At 40.6% G+C, this 8,757-nt stretch overlaps 1 pseudogene; it reads left to right on the top strand.

Moving 5' to 3' along the window:
- The first annotated feature begins 2,418 nt into the window (after positions 1-2,418).
- On the top strand, positions 2,419-3,895 carry LOC101561265 (annotated as a pseudogene).
- The last annotated feature ends 4,862 nt before the right edge of the window (positions 3,896-8,757 follow it).

The raw sequence follows: 8,757 nt of genomic DNA, 5'->3' as shown, positions 1-8,757 counted from the left end.
GTGCTGCAGAGTAGTGGGGGGAGTCCCAAAGGGGTGGAAGAGGGTCTCACCCATGCTTCGCCTGAGCTGGGACCGGTAGTAGGTCCCACAGTTGCAGGGTAGCTGGAAGCTCTCCCACACACTCACCAGACCTGGGCTAGGACTGGGTTTCTGAGATTGCCTTTTGTTCCTGCATTTTGGCAGTTTTGAAGCTCCCTGGAATCACCCAGACAAAGTTCTGCAGGCTGCCCAACATCTGTCAAAGTTCTTAAATGGCTACAAGAAAGCCCCATGCCTGCTTGAGCTGGACCCACAGATTGCAGCCCTCCTGCATTCCACAAGCCACTCAGCGTCCTCCTAAATTCTTAAAAGTTCACATGAGCACCAGCAGAAGCTCCATGCCTGTGTGCTGGAGGCTAAGGAAAGTCAGAGACTACCAGAGTCCCACAGGCTGCCCAGAGTCCACCAATGTTCTTAAATGGTGCCCTCTAGAAAGCGTTGCACCGGACAACAGATTACACATTCTTCTCAGCAGTGCATGGCACTTCCTCCAAAATAGGACCAATACTAGCCCATAAAGCATCCTTATGTAAATCCAAAGAATCAAAATTATATGATGCATATTATCAGGTCATAATACAATAAACAAAAATCAGACTGGCCAAGAAGCTCAGTGGATTAAAGCATCTGCTTAGACACAGAGGCTGGGAGTTCCATCCCCAGGCCTGCTGTGCCGCCCCCCTCCCCCAGGGCACATTGAGCCAGGGATTGAGACTGGGCATGGTAGTGTGCACCTGTAATCCCAGCACTTGGGAGGCTGTAAACAGGAGGATCACTACTAGTCCAGTCTACACACTAAGACCCTATACACCCTGTCCTAAATACAAAAAAAATTAAAAATAAAAAACTCAATAGCTAAAGATATCAAATTATGGAAACAAATAAAAGTTACATAACATTCTCCTGAATAATCAAATGGGGATAGAGACAAGTAAAGAAGAAATTAGCCAGACCAGGACTCGATCCTTCCTGCCACATGTTCTGCCAGCCCCTCCCTCGGGCATGCTGAGCCTGTGACCAAGTCCAGGCATGGTCGTGCACACCTGTAATCCCAGCACTGAGGAGTCTGAAAACAGGAGGATCACTACATGTCCCATCTGCATAGTGAGACCCTGTACCAAATACTTAAAAGAAGTTGGCCTAAAATAAATCGATAATGCCTTTACAACATACTGAAACCTTTGGGCCACACTGAAAGCAGTCCTAAGAGGGAAATTTCTAAATTTCCAAGGAATTTCTATATTCTTTGAAAAAACTTAAAGAAATAACATAGTGACATATTTCAAAGTTCTACAAAAACAAGAAGAACTCAAACTCAAGTTTAGTTTGAGAAAAATGATAAAGAACAGAGCAAAAATCAATGTAATTTAGATAAAAAAACATTACAAACAATTAAGAATCAAAGAGTTGGTTATGTGAAAGGCTAAAAACAATAAAAAAAACCTTTACCAAACTTACCAAAATAAAGAAAGAGGGGCTGGGGAGATAACTCAGTAGGATAAGCATTTGCCTGGCAAGTGCAAGGGCCTGAGTTCAATCCCCCATTCCGGGGAGGGGGGGAAGGAAAGAAAAGGACCTAAATCTGTGTATTAGATATTAAAAAGGCAAAATCACAAATGATTTCTACAAAAATCCAGAGAACCCTTGGTGACTACTTTGACAAACTGTACTCTAATAAAAGGGAAAATTAAAAAGAAAAGGAAAGATTCCTAGGTACATATGAATTACCAAAGCTAAATTGAAAAAAGATAAAAATCTTGAATAATTCAGTATCAATAAATTAATTGAAATAATAAAATCTACTAAAGATAAAAAGCTCAGTGCCATGCCAGCCCCGCCCCTGGGGCACTCTGAGACTGCAAATGAGACTGGGCGTGGTGGCATGTGCCTGTAATCCCAGCACTGGGAAGGATGAAAATAGGAGGATCACTATGAGTCCAATCTGCGTAGTGAGACCCTATAGACCCTGTACTAAATACATTAAAAAAAAAAAAAAAAAAAAAAAAAAGCTCAGGTTCCAAAATCTTCACTGCAGAATTCTATAAAAACTTTAGAGAAGCTCTAATTCCAATACTTTTCAAACTTTAGTGAAATCAAAAGGCAAGGGCCGGCCAGATAGTTCAGTGGACTGAAGCACCTGATTAGGCAAAGTGGAGTTCGAAGCACCACAAGCTGTGTGGGCCTACCCCCAGGGCATTCTGAGACTGCCACTGAGAATGGGCTTGATGGTGGATGCCTGTTATACCAGCTCTTGGGAGGCCTAAAAGAGGAGGATCACCCAATCTGTGTAGTGAGACCCTGTAGACCCTGTATGAAGTACATTTAAAAAAATAACAAAAATGAAAATAAAGAGTGGTGTTTGCACTAGGTGAGAGTGAGATGGAAGAACCATCTTCCACCCAAGAGTCAGCTTTGTCCACCACCTTGACTCCTGTGGAGTGGCCCTCACTAGCACAGCTTGACAAAGAGCAGCTAGAAAGGCAGTGGAAGCACTGCTGACACACTCGAAGTCCAGGAAGAACAAAAATCGATTGCTTTTGAATAAGAATGAAATTGTATTTTTAATGGTGGCACTGTGGAAAATTCCAGAAAAAGAACTGAGGGTCAGATTGTTCTTGCCTCATGGTATTCAGTCAGATCTGTCAGAAATCTGTTTATTTACCAAAGATGAGCTCCAATCAACTGAACAGACAGAACACTTCTATAGAAAGCTTCTGAACAAGCATGGAATTAAAACAATTTCTCAGATTACCCCTTTCTGAACTTTAAAAGCAGAATATAAAGCTTATGAATCCAAGCCCCAGCTCCTGAATAGTTTAGACTTCTTCCTTACTGATGAAAGGATTAGGTGGCTTTTGCCCTCACATGTAAGAAGATATTTCTATCAAAGAAAAAAAGTTCCAGTACACATAAACCTTCTGGCCAAGAATTTATCAGAAGAGATTAACAACTCCTTAGGTGGGATTGTCTTAAACATCTCCCAAAGTGGTTCTTGCAGTGCTGTGCACATTGGTTACACTGGAACACAGGCTCAAGGTACCACTGAAAACATTGTTGCTGTGGCAGAAAGGCTTTCCAAAAAATTGCCAGAGAAGTGGGAAAGTATGAAACTCCTGTTTGTGAAAACTGGAAAGTCAACTTCCCTTCCCATCTTTTCCTCATTTATCTCTTACCAGAATGATGCCAACAAAATGGTCATCCACAAACAGAAGGAAAACGAAGCTAAGAAGAAAGAAAAAGAGCAAAAACTTGGTGAAAAACCAAAGTTGAAGAGGGGGAAAAAAAAGCTAAGAAGGTTACATCAGCCCTAACTAAATATAACATGCCATCTAAAACTAAAGGTGCTTCTGTGAAGAGCTGTGGGTCTCAGAAGAAAAAGCCCAGCAGAGTGAAAACCCAAGTTAAAGTGACAAATGAATCTGATGAGGAAATTCCACAACTGGTACCAATAGGAGTGACTCCAGTAAAAGAAAATGTTGAGGTGCAAAAACGTGTCCCACAGAAAAAGTCTCCCAAAAAGTACTCTGGCCCCAGCACACCACAAGGCAAGAAGAGAAAGGCCCTGCCACCTCCTGAGACCTTGGATGCAGGGCCACAGAAGAAGCCAAAAGTAGAACAGAAGAAGAAACAAAGAAAATCCTCACCAGGGAAGAAAGACCTGAGACAGACTCCAAAAAAGCCAGGGCCCAGCTCTTCACTACTGCTAACCAATCTGCAAAGAAAGCTCTCTGTACCACTAACCAGTTGCCAAAAGTACCCACAGTGCCCCAGTCAACCTAAAATCAGTGATTCAACCAGAAGGAAACAGAGTTACTTGAGGGTTGTTGGGAAATCCTTTGGTCCTGAGCTCAGTCCACTGCACAGTTCAAAATAAATGAGTAAAATAGAAACACTGGCATCCTGACCCATCAGTGTTACCTTCTTCAAAAATGAGGCATGGATATGAGTATTTTTTTAAACCTCTGCAAGTAACTGGCATGTATCTAGTTGTAAGAAACACCCGTTAAAGTTTTTTTAATTTGTGTAATTATTATGTCAGGCAAAATTAATGCTCTGTGTTTGATTTTTATTAAAGTGTAATGTTTGCTTCTGAGTAGAAAAAATAAATAAATAAATAAAAATAAATAAAAAGGCAAGCAATATTTCCAAAGCCATTTCTATGAGTAAGCATTACCCTAATTTTAAAAACAGACACACAGAAAAAAGCCCATGTCCACATATATGGAACCCAGTATTAAACATCTAATTTCTGGTTTCAAAAAAAAAAAAAAGATGTACCAAAAAAAGAGAACTAGGACTACTAGGATGATGTCAGAGTGGTGCGCAGCACAGAAAGAGCCTTTGTGAGATTCGGTGCCCAGACACTGGAATACAGCAATGTGAGGAACAGAAGGAGAGAGGTAGGACCTCTGGACCCTGGAAGGATCTGAAGTGAGAATTGAAGCCCACAGGGACAGTTAAGAGAGAGACTTAAATGAAGAAAGAAGTGGTAAGCGGGGCTTTCTCCTGGAGCCTGGACTCAATGCGTGGGAAAGGCAGCTCAAACCTGTAGGCATGGTGGCTATTGGCAACGCCAGAGGCATCCAAGAAGAAATGCACAGGGAAGTGGAGTAGTGAATGTAGAAAGCTGCAGTGGAATTAAGCTCAGAACTCGAAAACAGCTGTGAGCGCCATCTAGTGACTGGAAGCGACAGTATCATGCTGCCAAGTTTAGTCAGCAGGAGGTCAGGGAGCCTAGTTGAAACACTGTGGGCAACTATCTATCTGAGAGACATCATAGCAGTAACTGGCATGTCAGAAGGGGGTGGTGAAGGAAAGCAAGAGACAGGAAAAGAAATATTGTGGGACTGTACTGCTTCAAGGCTGCATATGGTGAGATTTTTGGACTTATGTGCAAACATGAGAAGTATATAATTCTTTATGCCTATTTTTAAAATATATTCTAATTTTTAAATGTTTTTATCATATTCTGTAGGGACTTAAAGTTCAACATATCAATACTTGATGAAAAGTACCTGTTCCATGTTATGAATAAGATGTTTAATATTCAGACAGATAGTGAGGTTAAGCTTAACAACCTAAGTTGTATGGCAATAACAATAAGCTTGTCTTCTGGATGGTTAACAACCTAAGTTTGCACACCAAAATTAGAGAAAAAGGAGGGTTGCAAGGAAAGCCAACATTTTGGCCCTAGTCTTCCAAGGTCACTTAAGACTCAGGACATATGAGAACTTGTACTGTAACGTCATGTACCTCGGTAGTGTCCCAAATTTTCTGATCAAGAAGATTATGGGGCCAAAGAGGAAAGTGATCGATGATGTAGAGTGTGCCTAAGGAGAGTCACATGGGGAGAAGACACTCTCTCAGGCTTTCACAGAGAGCACATTGGCCAAGCAATAGGCGTGACTCATCCACATGGCTGACACTGACAAAGGATCTACAATCTGAGGTACAGGATCTCAGGATAAATCCTAAGGGGATTTCACTGACCTTATCAGACCCAAAAGCTACAACTCTTGTTGCATAGGTCCTGCTTTACCTTGGTCTTATCCATCCAGCAGAACAGTATAAAAATGAAATATATGAAGTAAAGCCATGCTGTTATGTTGAGCTGTGGGGGACTCAGGTCAACAATTTCTGACACTGTGAAGCAGAAGACCCAATACTATTATGGACTACTGGACTCTTTTAGAATATTTTGCTGAGTTTACACACCCATAATATTTAGGTAACGAAACTTAACAAAAAAAATAGATACAGATGAATGTGCATTTTGTATCTGTGTATTCAAAGTGGTTAGGATAGATATATAGTCAAATTCTCTTAATGAATAGAAGGATTTGTTTAATGGTGTTTGTAAATAGGATATCATGTCCGCATCTTGTACAACAATTAACCACTAGGAAGAATGTATGCAATGTGTTAATTATTGAAACTGTCCTACCAATTTGGTTTAAAACTGTCTCATTGCTATTTGTTTCTCAATAAAATTATGGGAAGAAATGAAGAACATGAAAATAAATGTTGAACTGCCAAAATAAGGAAATAAAGATCAATATATATGCACACACAAAAAAAGGGGGGAGCCGGGGTGATAGCTCAGTGGAATAAATGCTTCCATGGCAAGTGCAAGGGTCTGAGTTCAATCCCCACTTCTTAAAAAAAAAAAAAAGAATGATATACAAGGTGAATCACCTATACTCATCCTCAACACAACCAATAAGATCTCAAATATGAAAGACAAAAAAATTAGTGTATGAAATAGAAAATATAATTCATATCTACCAAGAAAGAAAAGCCCAGGTGCTTATGAATTCACAGCTACATTCTATGAGAAATTTAGAGAAGATTTAATCCCATTTCTCCTCAAACTCTTCAATGAAATTGAAAAGGAAGCAATTCTCCCTTAATTCATTTCCCAAGGCAAGTATTACACTGCTACCAAAACCAGAGAAAGACCCAACCAAAAAACAGAACTAGAGACCAATCTCCCACATGAACATAGATGTAAAAATCCTCAATAAAACATTAGCTAATACAATGCAGCAAATCATGGGGCCAATGAGATAGCTCAGCGATCTAAAGATCCTTCTTAGGCAATCTGAGGCCAGCACACAGGGACTGCAGTTCGATCCCCAGCACCACATGCCGAGCCAGCCCCACCCCCAGGGTGGTCTGAGCTGGCCACACACAAAAAAACAAAAGAAAAAATGCAGCAAATCATGAGGAAGATTATATACCATGATCAGATGAGATTCATTTCAGGGAAGCAGGGATGGCTCAACATACACAAATATATAAGCATAATACACCATACCAACAAAGCCATAAGGAAAATTCACATGATCACCTCAATAGGTACAGAAAAAGCTTTTGAAAAAAATCAAAACTCACTTAATAAAAATCCTAAAGAATATTAGGATATGTGGCTTATACCTTCACCTGATAAAAGCCATCTATGACAAACCAACAGTCCACATAATTCTAAATGGAGAAACACTGAAAAAATTTACTCTAAAATCAAGTACAACACAAAGATGTCCATTACTACCAATCCTATACTCTGGTTTCTCTTCAGATCATATAACTCTTTCGCCTTTTACTACCACTGCTATTCAATATAGTTCTGGAAACACTGGCCAGAGTAATGAGACAAAAGACAAAAATAAAAGGAATAAGATTTAAAAAGAAAGAACTGAAATTATCATTATTTGAAGATGACATGATACTCTGCATGGAAGACCCAAAAATCTCCACAAAGAAACTCCTAGAAATAATAAACAAATTGGGGCTGGTGAGATGGCTCAGTGGTCTAAAGCACCTACTTAGAACAAGCTTAGCAAAGCACAGGGACCTCAGTTCAATCCCCCAGCACCACATGCCAGCCAGCCCCGTCCCCTGGTGGGCTGAGCTGGCCACACACACACAGACACACACACACACACACACACACACACACACACACACAAATAAATAAATAAATAGATAGATAGATAAATAAAAATAATAATAATAATAATGAGTGTGTGGGAGAGCTTCCAGCTACCGTGCACCCACGCGACCTGTCCCGTCCAAGTACAGGGGCAGCATGGGTGAGACACTCTTCCCCGCACTTGGGAAACCCCCACCACTCTGCAAGCCTCCCCCATGCCCTCCCAGTGAGAGAGAACTTCTGGCGTGTTCATGGGACCCCAGATACAGCACAAGCATAGGCCCAGTGAGTGTGTGGGAGAGTTTTCTTTCCTGCTATGCCGCTTTGTCCTCTTCAGACTCAGTTCAGGCCTGGCATACAAGCCTGGGGTGAAACTCTGCAGCTGCGGTCCCTGCAAAGAGAGTGGGGAACACAACCACCCAGCTACTCCAGGAGCAGAATATCTTGCCAGAGGGGCACAACAGAAGCAGGAAGGGACTGAGCAGAGCAGCCAGACCCAAGCCAGGCACAGCTGGATAAATTCAAACTTTGTAGATCAACACCTGAATTTCGGTAGGTGCTAAGGATGTAACTGCACCAAAGCTCTACAACAAAGGTCAGAAGCCAGTGAAATACAAAATGACAATGAGAAGGAGCAAAGTGCATTCTCAAAACCCCAAGCCCACACATTAACAAGTGCAGAAGAAACTAACACAGAACAACTTGGGAATCACACAGATTAAATAAATGAATCAACAACTTCTGAAATAAAGAAACAGCTGCAGAAAGGTATAGAGGAACTCAGATTGGAAATGAAAAATGAAATCCCTGAAGTAATAACTTCCGCAATAAAGAATCAAATGCAGAAACATATGGAGGAAACACAATGCCCACCCAAACAAGTGCAGAGAACACTAATTCAGCTGAAATGTATGATTTATAGCGTCAAAAGTAAATAAGCAACAGCAGAAAGATAGAGAGGAACTCAGAGTGAAATTAATTCCTGAAATAAAAAAGAATTATCTGCACTCATAACATCTGAAGAAAAGAAGCAAATACAGAAATATATGGAGGAAACCCAATCTGAAAAAAACATTTCAGTAAAAGAATTTACAACTGCTTCTAAAGAAGATATTGATTAAAAAAAAGAGGAGATTAGAAAAATGACAGATTCCTTGAATGAGCAATACAGAAAAGAAATAGTTCGCATGAAGTAGAGTCAAAGAGATATAGAGGAAATTAAAATCTCAATCACAAGCTTGCAAAACCATTTAAATGAATGTGAAGACAGAGTTTCAGATCTTGAA

This window comes from Octodon degus, unplaced genomic scaffold (genome assembly GCF_000260255.1).
Source record: "Octodon degus isolate 3935 unplaced genomic scaffold, OctDeg1.0 scaffold00345, whole genome shotgun sequence".
Taxonomy (NCBI): Eukaryota; Metazoa; Chordata; class Mammalia; order Rodentia; family Octodontidae; genus Octodon; species Octodon degus.
This window is presented reverse-complemented; position numbering and strand designations above follow the sequence as displayed.